Below are 22,318 nucleotides of genomic sequence, written 5' to 3'. Positions count from 1 at the left end.
GGTGACCATGTCGTCTTTATACTCTCGCAGCAGAGTACACCCACAACCGGAAGTCACAGTCACTCTCCCCCCATCATCTCCCACCACCAAAACTCTTAGAGTAAAACTTTTTTCTTGTTACCTTTTGCTTATATAAAAACTTCTTCTGATGTTGTTTATGAATTGCTAGCTCCCACAGAACTAAACTATCGACCGGTTTTAGAACCGGTCGAACCAGAGGGAGGGTGAAAAATAATGTTGAGTAGCTCTACAATGCTTGAAGGGTTTGGGATGTGACACTGAGTCTGCCGTCGTCACAAGAGTGCAGGTGCCATGTACTTGCTGTCCAGCCGCGAAGTACTACCTGCCAGTTTAGGGCCCCTCATGCCCTAGCTTGATTTATTCCCCTGCACAATCTAGAGCTTTGAGCCGACACGTGGGAACGTAATTGAACATTTATACATTGCTCTAGCTTACTACTAGTGACCAAGGCCACATTGTGGTTTAGATTGGCAGATCTGACAATCCCCTCAAGCAACAGTACCTGCTTCTTCTCCTCTGCGAGAAACGGTCACTGCCAATGGTATATTTTTGCTCACCGTACACTCGTATGTCTGATATTCAATTGTGGTATATGGTGAATTTATCACGCAAAATTTTGTAACCAGTTTGTGTGCAGCTTTCCTATAGTTATGTTTGCTTTTTTTTTTTATATATAACAATATTGAGTTGACTTTATGCAGCAATGCACGACCTAAGTTTCGTGGCATTTCTGTAGTGAAGTACACAAAACCAAACTAGTAGTGTTTTCTAAAACACCTTTGAACTGCTTTTTTCTAGATTCCTTAAGTGGCATGGCTACAGGGTACTTTCCTTGACCACTTAAGGGCTTCATTAAACGGCTATACATTGCTTTGCTGCATCCATAGGGCCAACTTTATCGGCTGGTGTCGTATCTAAAACTGCTACCATAAGTTCTGTTTCTCCATGTTAAACTTTTTTGTTTCTTTATATATTTATATATATATTATAATATTATATATTTTCAGACCCATTTTATGAGTATTTGTATTTTTTTTAATGTCGCTGTATATCCCTTTTCCCCCAAGATTTTAAATCGCTAGTTTGTTATTGCCAGCACAAAGGTAATAAAATACTAAGCAATAATTAATACAAATTCGTAGTTTTAATTCTCTCTTGAATGCTAATATTATAGCTCAGTTCATTAAACGCCCAATGTAGAGGTGCCTATTATTTTAAGTTGCATGTTAGGATCCCAACAGTGCACCTCCAAGTTTGATAATAACACCAATTAATCAGACACCAAGAGACAGTTGTTTGTGTTGTGCTCTGTGTGGTCTGTTTTGATAATATTTCCAATTCGTATAAATGTTGGAGTAAGAAATACTTGTGTAGCATTTATTTATTTAATACTGGCACTTAATATTTTATGGAGTATTGACTTTTACTCTATATACTCAATTCAATTCATGAAGCTTTATTCGGTACATAAAAATGACCATAAAAGCACATAAAATACATTTAAATGTCAAGTACAACAAATTAACAAACCAAACATAAATATTACTGATAAAATAGGTTAGAAACACATACTTTTCCTGGCCTCAATGGATTTGGTTAAAAACATAGCAGTAAAAAACACAGATATCGACATGTTGTAAGTTAAAAATTAAGCTCATAGCCTGATTGACTGTACGTACACCATATTTAAGAAACATCGGTTTCAAATAGGCAATACGGAAATTCATATACAGTTTACAAATTAAGAGAAAGTGCTTGGTGCTCTGTTTGGAGACGCCGTCACACATACAGGGCCCCTGTGGATGTTATTTAATTATTGGCAATGCCACTAAATAATGAGCTATACCAAACCTCAGTCTGGTCAGCACAAACTTGTGGGATGGCCTTGTCACCCATACCAGATAAATGGGTAAACCTTCAACATTGTTATGTTTATTATAAAACATGACCGTAGATAGAGAGCCGTTAGCAATAGCTCGTTTCCTTGCAGCAAATGCCAGGAAATTGATTAACAACTCTTGTTTCGGTATTAGAGATGCTGCGTTAGGGTCCACCAAGATGTTTAGATTGAAGATCTCTGAGAAACATCTGACAACGTAATTTAACCAGGGTATATTTAAGAATTTATCCAGCGAGAGACAATCCTCAATGACCAATCTATTAAAGGATTTTTCTTCCTGGAGCCAAATAGAACGCCAAATCATAAGTGGCCTCAAGGAAAGTAGATCAGTAAGGAAATTAACATCCAGCTCTCGATGGGTAAGCTCAGTGCAAGCAGTAGAAGGTAGTGACAGAAGTTTTTAAGAAAAAGCATTTTCCTCCAACTGCAAAGTATGAACATGGCAGTGTCCCCAGACACCCGCCCCATACAGGGCAATACTAACACAACTGGCTTGATAGATCTTAAGCATGTCCCTGGTACGACGGTCCCCAATCTTTGCCGCAAATCTGAAAACACCATGGGCATTTTTTTGCCATTTTAATACGAATATTTTTAAATTCATTAAGCCACTTTCTATCATTAGAGAAGGTTATGCCAAGATAACAAAAAGTATCCACTTGGTGCACCTTGCCTTTATCAATAAAAAAGAATTTAAAACCATACTTTTCTTTTTGTATCTAGCCCCACATGTCATGATGTACGTTTTCCTCTTGTTGATAATCAACTTCCTATCCTTAATAAAGGCAGAAAATCTATCAATCAAGCGCTGCAATCCTAATGGAGTTCTTGAAATCAAAACAGCGTCATCAGCATATAATAACACTGGCACAGGAGAACCTTTGATCTGAGGGACATCAGCTTTAATTGTTTTTAAAATTGCGTTGATTCCATTAATAAATAAAATAAAAAGGAGGGGGGCCAGTACGCAGCCCTGTCTAATCCCTCTTTTGACACTAAATTTTGGGGTGCATTCTCCTTTAGACCCAAAACGCACACAAGTTTTTAATTTCCCATACAGTCTCGCGAGAAAATAGATAATACCTTCTGGAGCACCTAACTGTAACAGGGTTGACCATAAAATCGAATGGTCAACCATGTCAAAGGCACTACTAAGGTCTGCAAAACAGAGGTAGAGTGAGCCTGGCTTGGCTTCAGTGTATTTCCCAATCAATAAATCAAGATTTAAACACTGATCGAGTGTGCCCCTGCCCTTTCTAAAACCATATTGACTGTCAGCTAAGATACCCTCTTGCTCAGCCCATTCCTCTAACCTCACTAACATAATTCTGCTCATAATTTTAACAGATGAGTCGAGAAGAGAGATGGGTCGATAGTTTTTTACATCAGACCTGCTGCCTTTCTTGTGTATTGGAATAATGATAGATTGCCCCCATGTTTCGGGGGACTCAGTACATATAGCAGCATTAAAAACTATAGCCAACAGCGGGCTCCACATCTCAGGGCCTGTTTTATACACATCTATGGGCACCCCGTCCGGGCCCTGGGCCTTCCCCCCCCCCTTACTGGCCCGGATGCCAGATTCAACCTCGCTAACTGTGATGTTCAAAGGTAGGGCAGGCCAACTTTTCTGGCAAGCGCCCATACCACTATTAGAGTCAAAAATATTTGAAAAATGTGCAACCCAGCTGTCACTCGGGACGTTAGAAGTCAACATTGGGGTATTCTCATCCTTAAGAAAGGGAGAATTAACAGTAGCCCAAAACAAAGTACCGTTAGATAATTCGGCTGCTTGATTCAAAGAGTCCCAAGCCAACTGCTGTAGCTCACTCTTCCTCCGCTTTAGGGCAAGCTTATATTCTAGCCTTAGTTTAATTACAAAATCAGTGTCCCTAGGCCTTTTAGCAAGAGCAAGTTTTAATTCAGTTAGTGAGCGGGTCCACATATGATCAAACCATCTTGGTACATTGCTACGCTGGCCACCCCTGGGTTTAGTGTATCTAACCTCGATAATTTTGTTGATATCCTTAAAAGCAATTAAAATCAGTGTTTCATGAGTACTATTATCAAAAATAATGCTGATATTTAGAAGGCAATCCCTCACAATAAAGCCCATTAAATCACAAGCTTTGTCCCCTGCCCATCTCAAACGAACACCGTTTGGTCTATACGGTTCTATATTAGAGACCGAGGCGCCCGATTTAACACAACTATCACCCCAGAGAGTTGTTTCCAGGATAATACAATTATGGTCGCTTAAAGCGGTTACTTCAATCCTGGGGGGAGCACAGCGGGAAATAATATTAGAAGAAACAATCACATGATCAATAACTGAGCAAGAATGGTGGCCCTTAAAAGTAGGGATAATTTGTGCAGATTCCTCTTTTGGGTGACCTAGAATTTCTAAGTCATAACAACCCATAAAATAGTTTAGTGCATCTCCATAGTTGTTATGACAGAAATACAGGTCATCCTCTTCCGCGTTGTTGGTAAAACCACAAACTTTTTCAGTTGACAGTTCACATAATGGGATATTAAAGTCACTAACCCAGACAAAATCAAAAGAGACATTAACTTCTAGTTGTAAATTTCCAATGACACAAGCCAGGTCACGGACGACTACATCCCTAGAACTATCAAAAATATTATTATAGTAATTTAACAATAAGATGTTATGGGTTTGTTCCTCCACCAACCAAAGAATCTGTACATATTCACCCACTGTTAGATACATTTTTACTACAATTGGGCGATGGATAGAAACCAATGTCAATAAACCTCCTTTGGCTCTACCCAACCCGGTAGCCTTCGCCACCAAATTATATGAGGCAAACCCCTCGTAATTGATTTCTTCCCTACACCACGTCTCCTGGAAACATACAATATCATAGGAGTTAATAAAATTCTGCCAGCCCGGAACCTTCCCCTTGGATTTCAATCCTGCGACGTTCCAACTGGCTAAAATTATACCTTTACCCCCTATGTTGGTCCTATCTGCGATAATAATTATACCAGAATTATTTTCCTCCCTATGATTTCCACAAAGTGGCCCCCTAAAATCATTATCAAGAGGATCCTCCCCGCTGGTTGGCTCCGAAACCAGTGTGACAATAGTGGGTTCGATAACCCTTTGTTAATAATCTCACCCAAGGGTTTAGGGCTCTCTGGGCTAAGTCAGTCGTTAGAATCCAGACTATTTAGGGCATGGAAACGGTTGAGCAGTGGGATGGCTAAATCCCGCCGCTTGGTCGACGGAGATGGCCATAGATGGTTATTATCATTAAGTGGCATTTTAATAAGATGGCTATAGAAAAAGCCGAGCGGGCGTACACATACACTGTTATCAGTAAACGGTAGGGAAGCTGCTCTAAGCAAAACTGTAGCGACGTGTTGAGGATATTTAAAATTAATAATAACACAATCGCCCCTACAATTCTTTCTAGAATTACCAATCCAATTGACCCTTCTAGTAGTTAATATATCATCGGAAAGGGCCGTTGGAAACCCGCATTGCTTATGCAGCCAAAAGACAGTTTTATTTTTCAAGGATTCATGAGATTCATACTGGGGCTGGGCCTTAAGTGAGTCAGCCCGTGGTACATTAGTTAAAACCACCACGTAAGGGGCACAATCTGGCGGAAGATTAATAAAACCCTTTCTCCTCACCTCGGTCCAACCCACGTTACTTTCAACTGCTATGGCAGCCTGATTCTCTTCACTCACAATGTGCCGTTGGGCTGGTGTAACTATTTGGTTAACCTTAATCCCCTCATCCAGAGGAATTACAACCTCTTTCCTGATATTTTTACTTAAATCAGTGGTCATAGGGGAGCCAGCCCGGGTAGTGTTGGTAGTGTTGGTAGTGTGGATATCCAAAAGGTGACCTAGTCTAGTTACTTCTTCCGAGATCTGGTCTAGTTTGGCCACCAACGGTAGGATAATTTTGTCAAGTTTAGCGTCAATGATGCTGACCAACAAATTCAATTGCTCAGAATTCAATTGGGCTGGGCCTTCCTTTACTTGGGCCTCCTCCCCCCCAGCTGTACGTTTTGGTGATGTTTGAATTTGCTTGACCTTTTTGTTCCCCCCCTCGCTTCATAGGTATTTTCCGACAGGCCCTGACAGCTCTACATACCGGGGTGTGCTCTCCAGGGTTGTCAGAAATATCATTTGCCACGGCCTTATTATCGGTCAGTGACACTAAATCATCGCTATTTATTACCACCTGTAAGTCATGGTCGAAGCTAACATCTAGCTCTGATACGCCTAGGGCAGTGGGCAAAATAGGCGGGGAAGCAGGGGGACTGCCCCGGCTGAAAGTAAGTCGACGTTCGCTATTGATTTTATTAACTATTTTTACTAAGTAATTATCTAGCGTGGCTGACGCTACAGTGGGTTTGGAGGATTTTAGTTTTGACATATTTAACACCACAAACACGGCCAGCTACACAATATTAAAACAAACAAACCCAAGCTATCATAAATTTCACTAAAAATACAAATTAAAAAAGTAATATCTTACATAAACAAAAACGAAAATCCTTGGCATCAAACACCAAAATCCGTGGCCCTGCCCTGCCACGTCCTGCCCCGGACGGCCACAGACGGCCCGCCCTTTGCCCGGGCTTTGCCTGGGCACGCCCGCGCGCGTCCCGCGCTGCGGGAGGGCTGCTGTGAATTTATCGTCCCCGGCGCTGCTGTGACGCGATTGCCCTGCGCCACCCAGAGCGTGCTGGGATTAGTAGTCAAAAAGTGCTGTTCCCCTCACGGCGAGACCGGATGGTCTACGGGCGTGTTGGCCGTTCCCCTCACTGCGAGGCAAAGAGGAGCTGGAGCAAAGCCTGGCCGTTTCCCTCACGGCTGGATCAGGTATTTCTAGCGCGTGTCCTGCGCTGCGGGAGGGCTGCTGTGAATTTATCGTCCCCGCCGCTGCTGTGACGCAATTGCCCTGCGCCACCCAGAGCGTGCTGGGATTAGTAGTCAAAAAGTGCCGTTCCCCTCACGGCGAGACCGGATGGTCTACGGACGTGTTGGCCGTTCCCCTCACGGCGTGGCAAAGAGGAGCTGGAGCAAAGCCTGGCCGTTTCCCTCACAGCTGGATCAGGTATTTCTAGCGCACCATCTCTTTCTATCACTCAGCAGTAGCCACAGGGTGAGCACGTGCTCTGAGCCAATCGGTCACTCCGTTGCCCCACGGGCGCAATTTAAACCACAAAAAAACACTGAACAGAGGTGCGGGCCCTATAAAAATATTAATGTGCGTGTTTGACAGGCTTCCCTCCTTTCACAGCCAATGTGTTCAAGCGTGCTCCTAACCAATCTGAGCCTACTCTATATACTCTATATTTGTGTGGTATGTACGTCACGCATGATGAGCCAATGCTGAAATCTGAGAAGGAAAATACAGCCATCAATGAGCCACTGGCTACTAGCTCCCATGAGGGAGACTTCCTCCTTCACTGAGAAGAGCAGCCCTGCAATACGGCCCATGATCCCACCCCGGAGATTTTAAATATTTCCACACTAACGCACACTCACTAGTGCCATGTGTGTTCATCAGATTGACCCATGCTGTCTTTTGAGGCTGTGCATGATATGTCCTCCAGAGTAGCGCAATACTGTGCTGAATACATGTATGGAGTCAGCTGCAAAACAGCTAGGGCTTCTGTAGGGATATGATCGCCTGGATTAGCCTCAGAACCTTCATCTACTGACACTACAATTGCTATTTATCCACACTTCGAGCATCTTTGACCATCACTGCACCACACTAGCACCAACAGGGCAATTAGCGCCTGAGGTTGTTGACCGTTTTAGATAGTTTTGTTTCATTCTGAAGACTGCTTAGATTTTAAGTTGACCCATGTCTGATGATGTGCTTCTTCTAGTTCTGTTATTTGTAACCAACAAGAATAGGTCCTATCTGTTCACTTTTCTTCTTACAAGATTGGCCCTACTGGTCCCAGTGTGCTATGTGTTGTTGGAGTGTGTGGGCATGTGAGTGGAGATAATGTGCTGCATGGCTAAACACTTATAAGGTCCCAAAAGCGAGACATATTGGCTATGCCAATGCTTGTTATCTTTCCCTGCGTCTTCCTGAACTTGGCTTTTCATATAGACTTTGGTCTTTGCTTTTTCCAAATTTATGGACACGCCTATTGATATCTGCTCACGCTTTTTGAACTCTGTTTTCTTCTTATGCCTACATACAATAGACTTACCAGGGGACGGTTGTAGTATGGCTTATAGGTCCATTGTCGACATTTGCTAAGTTAGCATGAGCTTAGCTGTCATGAGGCTGCTTTTGCGCACAACACTGCATGCATATATTTCGCAAGACCCTGTTTGTGCCCCTTTCACATGAGATCTGTCTACCTTGCATGTTCTCTGCTGTGCTCTGAGGTTTAGTCTGCACACGCTGTTAAAGGTTAAACAACAATGCCCCTTGTTATTCCGTTCTGGTCAATCCCTCGCACCCAGACATAACATGCTACACACAGCTGCACTATTGGAAATCGTGTGCTTTAATATTGCAAACGCAACAAGTATTGAGGCACTTGGAGAGACACCTTTCCTGAGTAGAGCTGTGGTTGTCATGAGATGTGAACATTGCATCTATGCCTTGAGGTATGGGGTTCTACTGACAAAGCTCAGAGGTCTTCTTTTTTTTAATAATGAACTATCTCTTACCACGGGAGGGTGGTTAGGTCGTTCATTCCTTTTCCACTGTTTTTAATAACACGATATCCCCATTTGTATTCTATGGTATTGTAACAATGCTGACTATATTGTGTGTATGCATTTTGCTGCTAGTATTGGCTCGTGTACTGCACCATAGAGCACGTTAGTTGAAATAAACATTTGAAACTATACCGCGTCTCAGATTACTCGCATTGTGGACAAGTACGAGTGAGTGAGCCAAAGAGTGTCTGGCTTCTGCGATTCCCAAGATAGTGACGTGTTCTGGGTTGTCTAATCATCGGTAGCTTCGCTGTAGTTGTTCCTGGAAGTCTCATTATTGAGAATGGGATGGTATTAACCTCTGAAGCTGTACTGTTTTCAGTGTTTATTTTTGTGGAATAAAGTGGTGTTTTTTCAGTGTTTAAACCTTTTTAAATCAGTGCTTAGCAGTGTTTATTCAGCTGTCTAACTTCACAAATAGACAAAAACTGTGCTTTTCCAGTGTTTGCAAAACACGTTGTTTTTTGCAGTGGTTGTGATAAAGCACATATTTAATTAAAGGGAGAAGTAATGCAGGGTATGTAGTTTCTTCCCATTGGCAGTGTGTCCATGGACTTCTGTTATACTGTTTTAAGCATAGATTATCTGACTTCCAATCAAATCTCATTACTCCTCACACTCAATGTCAAAACTCTTTTTGGTTTACAGGACTATTACTGGATTAAAAAATTAATAGTGCTCTATAAACAATTTTAATGTACAAATTCCGAGACACAGTTGAGGGTCATTCACTTACTCCTTACTGAATAGTATGACATATAGGTGGTCAACCCTGCCAAAAGCATAGTAACTTGTGAACTCTTTTAAATGGCGAATTACACCAGATTAAAGCATAGCCCTGCATTCTAAGACACTTAAAACGTGATGCGTTAAGCATGCTCACCACTGTTTTTCTGCATGTTTTTCCCTGACTACACTGAGGCAATACTACTGTTGTGTGGACATTCTAAGGTAAATGTCTCACTTCAAGACTTCCCTGATCTTTTAACAGACAAAATGTATTCTGGGACTTTAAATTTTGCTGTTAGCACTATAAAATTCAGTTGAATAGAAAGTCAGGATTAATGAAAGTTTTGAGACTTAATTAGTTACCTTGCATCTATGAATCAATTGTGTATGTATGCGAAAAGTCATGTCCTGTTTTCACCACTACTTTATGTGCATGGTGACCGCACCCTTTTCACAGGTACCTGTGACCATATATTGCGCCATATGTTTAAAGACCAGTGTGTTTGCCTAGTGATCTGCTGTCAGTGCCAATGTGCTAGGAAAGGTGGCTAATGTATCAAAGTTCTGTTTCTGTGGGTAAAGGTGATAGTACATATTGGCCAAGATTCTTATGAGCAAGCAATTTCATAAATCAGTGAAAGGATTAACCACTGCCAAAAGATAAGATATGATTTAATATTCCCAGACTCTCAAGATGTATGAAATAATTGGATCAGGCATTAAACATGCTTCTAAACCCTACACCTTTAATCCAAGCACATAAAAGTGGAGAAAACAAAAGGAAGAAGAAACCATATTTTAGTGACCTCCCTTACCAGCAAAACTCTGTAGGTCATAGTGGGGTTACTCAAGCTGCGGGTAAGCTGGGTGTTGCCCTAGCTAAGTTAGAATTTGCAGAAGTAGGCCCCTTTGAACCCAAACTTAATAGATGGGGTAAGGACACTAAAGAGCTAGGAGTGGAGCATTGGGAATTAGGTCCTGAATCTGTTGAGGTAGGCTAGCTCCCCACATAGACTGACCTGGCCAGATGAATGTAAGGCAAAATGGGCCCTACAACTTTCAAACCACTTCCTCTATTCTTCTTCGCGTGAAAGACCAAGAAGACTCTCCCAGGTTTGTCTGAGTCTCCTGGTGTTTGGACTGGGAGGTGCTTGTGTAGGGAAGTAGGGTTCTTTTGCAGTAATCCCTCCCCCACAATTTTTGCCAGATTTCTGATGTACTTTGACTAAGTGTTCCCTGGGTCCCTAACAATCCGGTTCCCAGCGCCCGTGTTCTTTCGCTAACCTCTACCATTGTTTCCACAATTGGCACAACTCTGGCCTCCCTGTAAGTTGCTTGTAAGGGGTACCTATGGTGCCAAGAGTCTGGTAGCCAGAGAAAGGCCTCTGAGGGTTGCAGCATGAATTATGCCACACTCTGAGACCTCTCACCACAAACATGCACCATTGCCATTGCAGCATGCATGTTTTCAGTTCAGTGCAGCTAAAAGTGAAGAGTCAGCATGGCACACATTCCTGTGTGCCATGCTTACCAGTCACTGCATGAGGTATAGTTAAGTTACCCTTAAGGCAGGGTGCACTATACCTCATGTGAGGACTTATCGGCATGAGCAGATAGGCCACTATAATATCTAAGTTCATTCACAGATATTATAAGTGCAGTAAAGCCATATAAGAGTATATGGTCTGGAAAACTTGTCATTACGAGTTTCACAGCACCATAATGGCTTTACTGAATCCTGGGATGTTTGGTATCAAACATCTCAGGATAATAAACGTGTACTGATTGCAGTGTCCAATGTATTATCCTTGCACTCAAGGGTCCCTTCTATAGGAGACTCCTAAACCAAACCAGCCTCTGGTGGTTTCCATGACTGGTAAACACCAACCGGCCACCATGAGACAGGTTTCTGGACCCCTTAGGTGAGAGCCTTTGCTCTCTAGGTCCAAAAATAAACCTTTCCTGGTTGGAGGCTTAACACCTCCCCAGGTCACAAAGGCTGAGCAGCTTCAAAGGCTTTGCCGCCTTTGCACTGCAATCTCCGGCCTTCCTGCTAGCAGGAGGAGGCCCCCTTCCTGTCTTCTCCCCCAATTTCGGTGGGAAGACAGGTGGGAAAAGTTAGCAAGTCCGTGAGGTGTGCCCACCTCAATCAACCCTACTCCTCAGATGGGGAAGGCGAGGTGAAGCCCACTCCTCAGTTCCCGCCATCTTGCTGATGGAGGGCATCCCCCAATCCATGTTGGGGAATGTGCTCACTTCCCCCACATGGGGTGAGCACATCAAGGGTGTAGTCACCTTAAGGTAAGTAGCTCATTGGCTACTACCTTCGAGACCCTTAAAACGGCCCCTAAATACAGTATTTAGGGGGAAGCCCTGAACCGAGGACTCTAGAGTCCTGCAACGTACGAAGAAGGGTGGAAGGATTCTCACAGCAGAGGAGACTGTATAGAAGAACTGACTTGGCCCCTGCCCTACCGACTTGTCTTTCAGTTTCCAGAGATACTGTGCCAAAAGTCAACTTGTCCTGCAATCAGCGACCTCCAGAGCCCCTGGGAGGACTGACTGCCTTCAGCAAAGACTGGATCTCCTGCGAACAGCAGCTCTGTTCAAAAGAAACTCCAAAGAAAGACTCTGAGCCTGCTGAGGATGAAGAAACTCGATGCCTGGAACCTCCACTGCACCCGTCGCCTGTGGTCCGAGTCCAAGTGCTTGGTGCCAACCTGGGACTCCCTTTGCCCTGACCTTAACCCTAGGAGCATGGCTCCTGATACCAAGTGGCCGGCCGGTTAGCAGTCCCCAACCAAGCCTCCCCATTGGCACCCGGCCGCCCTAGTGCCGCTGGTGATGCCGCTTGAGTGCAAACCTGAACCTTGGAGTACCTTGGTTCTACACCCCCCCTCCAAAAGTCCAATTCCAAAACTGCTTTACACACCTGCAACCTAACAGTTTGTTTTTCCTGTAGGACTGAATGGAGGGTTTTCTCCCAAAAATTCTAAGTGTTTTTTTTGGGGGGTGTTTGTTTTTTATTTTATTTTTGTTGAACTGTCTTGTACTGCACAAAGAGTAATCAATTGCTTGCACTAGAGTTAGCCTGCTTAGAAATGTCCTGTGTGGTGTAAACTGTGTTAGGAGGGTGTATCGTACCAAACCAGAACTGGGATCTAAGAGTAATCTAAAAGTAATCATAAAGTATTTACCTACATTTTTAAACTGTTTTCTCAACTGCAAAAAGTAATCTGAATGTTCCTGCAAATTCAGTATTCACTATCTTGCTGAAAGTAACATTGTATGAAGAGTTTAACTTACCTGCTATAAAATAGAACTTGATTAACAGAATAATAACTTTGTATACAAACAATTGTTCTGGATTCAGTCTTTGAGTGTATGAAATAATTTCTTGCCTGAGGGTGTACAGCAAATGTTCAACACTACCCTCTTGACTGCTCAACCACACTACCACAAAAGAGAGTAAGGTATTATCTACTTTAGGCTCTAATATACCTCTGAGGATCTACTGGACTCTCTGCACACTGTACTTTACTTTGGTGTAGTATATACAGAGCCAGCTTCCAACAATCAATGGTTATGTTTACACTGATGAGGGCTGTTTCCCTTTCGGTTGGTTTTTATCAGTTATTACAGGTTTAAGTCGAAACAGTTAGCCTAGATATGTCTATTAGTTTCATAAGAACTTCACCATATTATCCTAAGTCAAATGGACCGGTCAAAACAGTGAACATAATGTCTATCCAAAGGGCCTGTGTATTCAAAATTCCTATTGCTACAGCTTTCTGAAAGTATTATGGTCTTGTCACACCAGTTCCAACAGTATTGCCGGTGTATCTTTTTATCGCTTTGTAGAGAAGCCTTCTGAGGACAAAGTTATTACCCAGTTGGCTGAATGCTGGGAACCCGTATGGGTCAACAGAAAGGGAATGAACAAGTATGTCTTAAATCACCCAAAAACACACAAAATGAAGTATGACAGAGTTCATGACTTTGTGGAAGGTTGGTGATTAGGTGGTAATGAAAAGACCAGAGAATGAAAGTGGAAAATTGTCCGAATTCTGTAGACCCATGCAAATATCACGTGTCAAACTTAATGTGATTGTTATAGACAACGGGCAAACCTGGAGAATAGACAGGCTGGCTAATTGTCCTCTTCCACTTAAGTCCGTTCAAGAACCATCAATTGCATGTATGGCTGACCTAAAACAAGAAAGCCTATTTTTAGCCAACACCAGATCTTGTCATCTTCAAAAGTGGCACATTGTGGGTTACACCCATTCTATAGGAAAGGCATGTGTTGCAATTTAACATATTTCTTCCCACACATGTATATCTGTACATCTTATGTTATTTTTTTCCTTTCCATTTATCACTGCTGCCTTACGTTGAGCGTTCCACGGCTTGTAGCCGTCTGGAATGCTCGTTGCTCTACCTCAGAGCTGGCTGAAGAGAGCTGCTTAAAAATAATTGCAGGGGGGTGGAGCTTGGCTCGAGACGAACATGGCCGCCTGAGCCTTGAGCTCCTCCACGCCGGCCAATAATCCTGCAACTATCCGAACACCCTTCAACCAAAACCGACTTTTGGGAATGATATTTCTGAGTCCGAAAGCCTCCGCATCCCGGCAATGTGACTCTGATCTCCCTAGACCCCCCCTGTGTGGAGTTACGGGGCTGAAGTGCGAGCGAGGCACTGGGCCGCGGCTCCCCGTGCTGGAGTGGGCGTGAGGCGGAGCTGCGTCGCCTTACGTGCAGGAGTGCGCTGAAAAGACAAGCCGGTCCCCGGCGCTGTGGAGACCTGATTCGCTCGGCCCTCTGTGGGTTCCTACGGGGGCACAGACGAAGCTTCGGCCCGATCAAGGAGGGGTCTGAAACTGCCCCCACGGCGCGAGGGAGAGAGCTGCATCATCGGAAGAGAAACACGGAGGGGAGCCTAAATATCCCTCCATCCCCCGGCGTGCTTGCGGCGACTGGGTCCGCGATCCGTACCGCGAGGCGGCCCGCAGCGGGGGAGAGGAGTTGTGGAGGTGCCATCGAATGAGAGGTTAGTGGAGGGACAAGACAGCACTCCAAACCAGACTGCACGGGCAAAACTTGGAGGGTGCGCATTGCGGCCATTTTGCAGCCGGCCAGAGGGAGTGCGAGCGCCTGATGCCGCGAGGGTGCACACGGAAAAGGCCCCGATGGCACTCATGTACGAACTGAAGGCTGGCGCAAGGAGCGTTGAAATAATGGGCAATGCCCTGGGGGAAGTAGTGTTGGTGACAGCCTGACTCCTGCACTGACCGTATGAGCGGCGGAACTCTACACGAAGCTCAGCTGAGACTGCGTTTCCCCTGGGAAGGCTGATATTCAGGCGCCACGAGCAGAGAACGTCGCCCACGAGGGGGGGCATTGCAACGTCCGGACACTGGAAACATACGCTCCATCCACCGCATGGGCTTCTGCGGGCGGCGGGCACAGTGGACATCTGGGGAGTGGCGGGATTACCGCTGACTGCGATCACTGGTCGGACGCCCCGCTGGGAGTCGTGCCCCCTGGTGCAGCTGGGCTTCCATCGCGGGGTCTGTCGGTCCGGGTGTGACCGGGATATGGTTGCGGCGGTGAGTGGACCGTATGCGCACGTGGCAATATAAATATCATCGACCACGCACCTGGGAGACGGCACAGTGTGTAACCCCCGGCCACCCTGACATAGTGGAGTGGACATTACATGGTGCAGCCCAAAGGGAAAACCGTGGTGGCGGTTTGAGCAACGAGTGCCCGGTAGGGAGCTGCTACACGGCCCGGGTGCTTCAGGGACTCCAGAGTAGGTGCTTTAAAAATCCGGGGAGCTGCATATAGACGGCATATCGGTGCCCCTGGGGCAAGCGGCGACATCTCCTGGCCCACCCCACACGCGCGTCGGACGTTCCTTGGATCGCCCGGGACCTGGACAGACCGGGTGGCAGACACAGCGGGTGCCGGGCATCATGGGAGGGAAGGGCCACCGCGGAGGGGCACAGGCGAAGCTGGAAAAGTTTGCATTCCTCAAGGACCGGAATGTGCCCCCCCCCCCCCCCCCCTGGGACAAGACTACGGAGTTTACGCTGGCGGATGTCATGGCCACGCTGACCCAGATGCAGGCCTCAATCGGTACGATCTCCACGGATGTTACCCTTCTCAGGGCAGATGTCGCTAAAATTAATTCTAGACTGACTGAAGTCGAGGCCACCACGGCAACCCTCACCCGCGACATGGCCGACCATCACAAACGCATACAAACTCTTGAACTGGTGCAAAAACAGCTGCTGGCCAAGTTGGATGACCAGGAAGGCAGGTCCAGGAGAAACAACGTGCGGGTCGTTGGTGTGCCGGAGAGTGAACGCGGCCCGGCATTGGACCTCTTTGTGGAAAAACTAATCACCGAACAGCTGCAGCCTCGTGGGCTCTCAAAATTTTTCTCGGTGGAAAGGGCGCACCGAGTACCGGGTGGGAGGCCTCGGCCTGGAGCCCCCCCACGCCCGATCCTGGCCCGCATTTTCAACTTTCGCGACCGGGATGCAATCCTCCAGGCGGCGTGTAACGCCCCCCCACTGCGGGTGGACAACAGCACAGTCACCCTCTATCCGGACTACACTGCGACAGTGATGCGGCAACGGAGAGACTTCATGGCGGTCAAGGCGGAACTCCGCACTCGAGAACTTAAATATTCGATGCTATATCCGGCGAAGCTGCGAGTAGAGGCGGAGGGGCGCACATGGTTCTTTACATCACCTGCGGAGGTCTCGGAGTGGCTGGAAGGGTGGCGTCCGGCGAGAGCGAAGGGCCGAGCGGAGCGTGCCCCTGGCGGCCATTCCACCTCCCCCGAGAACCTGGATGTCGAGGAGTCGAGAGCGGAGGATGGCGTGCCTTGAAGCCGAGGCGGTAAGGGAACAACCGGACTTGAGGACAGTGAACAGCCCGGGGCCGGGGTGCGCCTGGCGGCCCGGTGGGGCCCTGAAACGGCAGGGGGCTGATGACTCTAGACCTTTTTGTCTCTCCGGACAGTCGGCTACATGAAGGGACAAGCATATGGTGTGGGGATCGGCGGCGGAACAGTGAGCGGCTTCCCCCCATACGCAAGTAACAAGTTAATGGGAACTAAGCACTCTGCTGAGTTGGGGTGGCGGGTAGTTCTAAATCCGCTGGGCAGGGAGGCAGGGAGGGGGGTGGGGGGACGGGGGCATTTTTGGAATGTTGGTTTGTGTTTTGTTTCAGGTTCAACAACTACTCATTGGTTTATTAGGCTGGCTAGGCTGGTACAGGTACACAAGGGCGACACACGACCGTACGCACTTCACACATCCCTCCATGACGACGGCATCACATAACATGACCCAAGAGACCACTGATAGAATACTAGACGTCCATACACAGCAGCACTGTCCTTCTTTCAGTGTTCTGTCCTGGAACGTTAATGGATTAGGGGACAAGATCAAACGAGGGCTAGTGCTGCAATATCTCAAGCGTAGAGGACCTGCGGTGGCACTCTTGCAAGAAACGCATTTAGTGGGCACGACCACCAAAGCCCTAGATAGGTGGGGGTTTAAGATGGCGATACATTCGGAGTTCATGACGGGGTCCAGAGGGGTGGGCATATTGATCAACAAACGTTCTCCCCTGATTCTTCTTGACTCTCTTCGGGAGGAGCATGGTCGCTTTGCGGCACTGACCTGCCAATGGGAGGGGAAAGTGTACAATTTGGTGACCGTCTACGTCTCCCCGACGCTACACCAGACCTCCTTTAGGGCATTGGGTGAATTCCTGTTGGCGCTACCACAAGGGGAGCTTATCATGGGCGGGGACTTTAATGCGACCATGGACCCGACACTAGATAGGTCGTCATACAGGGCACATGGCGGCGACACCTCCATTCTCCAAGAATTTACTGAGGCGCTGGGCCTCGTAGACACATGGAGGGCATATAGGCAAGAGGAGAGACAGTACACCTTTCTTTCCGGGGCACACAACACCCTTTCCCGCATAGATTATATCTTCACATCACCCGCCGGGTTCAAAGGGGTGACCGAAGTGTTGCACCTCCCTAGGGGTATTTCGGACCACTCCCCTGTGGTCATCACGTTTGCGACCATTGACCCGTGTAAACGCACTGTGTTCCCGGTCCACCCCGGATATCTCAAAATCCCTAAAATCAGCAAGGCCCTTAAAACAACGACCAAACACTATTTCACTGAAAATACCGACTCCGTCAGGAGCCCGGCAACCCTCTGGGAGGCTTTTAAAACAGTCCTCCGCGGACAGGCCATCTCCATAATTACTGATCACAAGAAAACCCAGCGACTCGCAGTGCTGGAGCTCGAGCGAGGGGTGAGTGAGGCGGAAGCAATCCATGCAACGCAAGCAGATGATGATTCGGCGCATAAAGTCCGCATGGCGCAGCAGGAGTACAGGTCCCATCTTTGGGAGGGAGCGCGTACTAAACAGGTAGCGACTCAGCATACGATATATGAACTAGGGGACAAAGCAGGCAAACTGCTGGCATGGCTGGAGAAGGGGGACCGCGCGGCGCGGTGGGTGGCTCGGATTCGGAAAGGCAACGAGGAATTTACCTCGGAGCCGCGGCAAATAGCGGAGGCCTTCGCGGCCCACTACAAAATGATATATACACCGGAGGCCTCCTCTACCGTTGCTGATAATGAGATCTTCCTTCGGGACATTGCGATGCCGCGACTGAACCCTTCGGAGGCCGAGGCCCTGGAGGCGGACCTGACGGCTGAGGAGATTACACTGGCGATTCTGGCCCTTCGCACCGGGAAGGCGATGGGGCCTAATGGAATCCCGATTGAATACTATAAGCAAAACTCCTCACTAGTAGTCCCGCACCTACTGGCCATGTATAGGGACGGTCTATCGACTGGGATCCTCCCCCGTGAGCAGAGGAGGGCTACGATAGTGGCGATCCCGAAACCTAACAAACCGACGCACGAGTGCTCATCTTATCGCCCGATTTCGTTACTGAACGCAGAGGCGAAGATTCTAGCCAAGGTACTGGCGACAAGACTACAGCCATACCTCTCGACCCTAATACACCCGGACCAGTCGGTATTTATGCCCCACCGAAACACTGCTCTGAATATACGGCGTCTCCATGGAATTATTGCGTGCCGCTCCTCGATAGAGGAGGACGCGGCCATCCTGTCATTGGATGCACGGATGGCGTTCGATAGGGTAGAATGGCCTTTCCTGTTTGCCGTTCTCCGCCACATGGGACTTGGCCCCAAGATTTGCGCGTGGATCGGCTTCTATACACCCAGCCACTTGCACAGGTGGTAGTAAACGGCCACGTTTCGGACGCCTTTCCTTTGGGTCGGGGGACGAGACAGGGATGCCCCCTTTCCCCGCTCCTTTTTGCTCTGGCTCTGGAGCCTTTGGCGGCGTGGGTGCGACAGGACCCAGTGATCCGGGGCCTCAAATGGACGATGGGATGGGAGGATCGTATCTCCCTATATGCGGACGATGTCCTACTGTACCTTGCCTCGCCGGCACGCTCCATCGCCTGCCTCCTCGACATATGTGCGTCGTACGGGAAGAGGTCAGGCTATGAGATCAATTGGGAGAAATCCATCCTTTATATGCTCCGAGGCTCCCCGCCTCGGCTTCCGAGGGGCTGCAATATTCGAGTGGCCAATGAAGGATTCAAATATCTCGGCATATATGTAACTGCGGATCGCGACAAATTTGTGGCTGAAAATCTAATGAAGCCCCTGCAAAGGCTTCGTACCAACGTCAAGCACTGGCGCTCCTTGCCCCTAACACTCCTGGGAAGGGCTTCGCTTTTCCAAATGCTGGCCTTCCCTAGATTCCTATACGTGCTACAAAATACCCCTTTCCCGGTTGCGCCCTCTTATTTCACGGCTATCAACGCAGAGGTCACTGGCCTCCTATGGGAGGACAAGGCGCCGCGGATAGCTCTCCACAAGCTCACCAGTGGATGGTACGATGGCGGTATAGCCCTCCCAGATATCAAAACCTATTACTGGGCGTCGCAACTTATGATTATAAACCAATGGCTCCATGTGCCGGGCGACGACCCTGCTTACCGTATGGATAGGCAACTGCTAGGGGCAGAAGGGGTTGTGGGAGCCCTCTATAACCCGAAAAGAGGTCACGTTCCGGCGGGGCCCGCAGCGCACACCCTCCGGATATGGTTTGCGGCACAGCAAACAATGGGCTGGGCGGGGAGAATTACCCAGGCTACGCCTCTCTGGGACACAAAACAGCTTGGGGTACTACGCACCACCAAGGGATTCCGCCAGTGGGATCTAATTGGTATCTCCAGGGTAGGGGACCTCTGGAAGCGGGGAGAGGTGATCACCTTTACCCAATTACAGGCAGACTACGACTTGGCAGATACCGAACGTTTCCGATACTTACAAATCCACCACGCACTCCGGGCGGCGATTCCACCTGGGACACGGCTCCTGGAGTCATCGCCCCTGGAGGACCGGCTCCTCACGGAACATCTAACTCAAAGAGCGACGTCCCTAACATACCGGAAAATAATAAATAATCGCCCTGATCCTTTCTTGACCCTTAAGAGTAAATGGGAGGCAGAACTCGGAGACTTAGATGAGGCGGAGTGGCAGTCCGCGCTGTCCTCCCCCAAAGAGGTGGGCATATCGTCCAAATTAAGGCTGGTCCAACTTAAAATTCTGCACCGCACCTATTACACCCGTACACTCCTATTTAATTTGCAACATGCGGAGTCCCCGCAATGTCTTAGGAACTGTGGCCACGAGGGAACTTTCTTCCACACCCTATGGGAATGCCCAGTTATAGCGCTTTATTGGAAGGGGGTGTTGCACACGCTCTCCCAGGTGACCAGAGTCCTGACGCTCCCGGAGCCTCGGCGATGTCTCCTCAATATCTGGGAACAAATGGACCACAAGAGAGTGACACAGCTCTGGGTGACGTTAGGGCTCATGCTGGCAAAACGCAATATAGCCCAGCGATGGGGATCGGGGCAGGCGCCTACCCAGGCGCAGTGGATCTAGGACATGGACCATGTAATGGTGGTTGAAAAAACTGTATATATACATAGAGGGTGCCCCAAAAAATGGTCCCAGGTGTGGGGTGGGTGGAATGTGTACAGAGGGAACATATGTGAGCCCCCGCCCGATGCATCAGAATCTGAACTCAGTGACCAAGAATAGTTATCCTTTCGCTAACAGTGGTTGGGGAGGGGAACGACTGTATGATACATTTGGAATGTCTTTATGTCTCAACTGTACCTGTACTGAATTGTTGAAATACGTTTGGAGTACTTTCCTGCTAAGCCTGACACTAGATGAGTTGTGTTTCTTTTCTTTTTTGTTTGCAAACTTAATAAAAATATTTCAACAAAAAAAAATAATTGCAATAACATTTCTTCACTTTTAAAAGCGCAGTTCATCTTTTTATCAGGTTGAAAGTGAGAACGGACCTTAACGCCAGTACGAGGTGTTGCTGCTTTTAGGATTTGCTCCCGAGAAAGGCCTTCTTAATATCTACAAATAGATCTTGGTACCACTAGCCAGACCTAACATGTGCCTGTACGGTACCTCTTATTCATCAGCTTTTTCATATCTTTTAAAAATGTGTCTGATTAGATAAACCTTCTATTCTATTAGACATCTAAAACGTTGCTATTTAATTCCATGCCATATGTCATGAAGGTTTATTTCAGATCCATCATAGGGCAAAATTATTTCACCTCAAAAGCATTGTAGCTTTGGTTGCCATGTACTGAAGAGCTCCTTGGATGAAAAGTGCTCTGTAAATTGCACAATTATGTCCGACCTGGTATTTCTGACAATGAGCAGCAAATGCACTGCCGATGCCAAAGGTGATGGAAACCAGACACATTCAGCTTTTCTTTTGAGAGCCTGCCTTGTTAGACAGAAGCAGTTGGTCACTTATTTGATGCCAGCATATTGTCTAACAAATGAGAAACGGGCTTTCAGTTCTTAAATCGGACCCACCTGTAAAAGCATTTGTCAAACTATGTATAAACCTTGCTTGTCCGTTACCTCCTTTTTAGGTCTCGCCTAGCGAACGCAGCGAATGCGCTGCTTCGCCTTGGCGAGACTGTTGTTGTCGGTTTGGTGCGCGAAGGTAGACCAACCATGTGCGCGCACAGACAGGCGATGTGCACGCGCATGGCGTCTCCTCTCTAGCGATGTAAGCTTTCACACGCTCCCACCTTGATTTAGGTTTCAGTTTCACTGCATGATGCAACTATACAAGGCAGACGCATAAATTTCAGTGCTTCAGCATATCAAGAACTTTGTGCTGCATGGTATTTACTTTGCTTTTTTTTTTGCTTTTGTTACCTCAACACACAACAGTATTGTTCTTGCCTCGCCGTGATTTTTATCTGCCCCCACTCTATCCTACCACTTATCCTCAGGTTTTTAACTTGCTGTGCGAACCAGGTCAGCAGAGCTGCTTTAGAGCCAGAGAACCAGGTCAGCAGAGCTGCTTTAGAGCCAGAGAACCAGGTCAGCAGAGCTGCTTTAGAGCCAGAGAACCAGGTCAGCAGAGCTGCTCTAGAGCCTAAGAACCAGGTCAGCAGAGCTGCTCTAGAGCCAGAGAACCAGGTCAGCAGAGCTGCTCTAGAGCCAGAGAACCAGGTCAGCAGCGCTGCTTTAGAGCCATAGAACCAGGTCAGCAGAGCTGCTTTAGAGCAAGAGAACCAGGTCAGCAGAGCTGCTTTAGAGCCAGAGAACCATGTCAGGAGATCTGCTCTACAGCCAGAGAACCAGGTCAACAGAGCTGCTTTAGAGCCAGAGAACCAGGTCAGCAGAGCCGTTGAAGAGCCAGAGAACCAGGTCAGCAAAGCTACTTTAGAGCCAGAGAAACAGGACATTGGGGCTTATTTAAAAGACCCTTCCGCCGCCT

General features: G+C 47.2%; 1 protein-coding gene across 8 annotated transcripts in view; it reads left to right on the top strand.

Annotated features, from left to right (window-relative positions):
• The window catches only part of LOC146871735 (zinc finger CCCH domain-containing protein 11A-like), a 310,767-nt gene that overhangs the window by 112,887 nt on the left and 175,562 nt on the right, over window positions 1-22,318 (top strand). The gene's annotated exons all lie outside the window — the stretch shown is intronic.

Source organism: Triturus cristatus, chromosome 1_1 (genome assembly GCF_964204655.1).
Source record: "Triturus cristatus chromosome 1_1, aTriCri1.1, whole genome shotgun sequence".
Classification (NCBI taxonomy): domain Eukaryota; kingdom Metazoa; phylum Chordata; class Amphibia; order Caudata; family Salamandridae; genus Triturus; species Triturus cristatus.
Note: the sequence above shows the minus strand (reverse complement) of the source record. Positions and strands in the feature narration are given on the sequence as shown.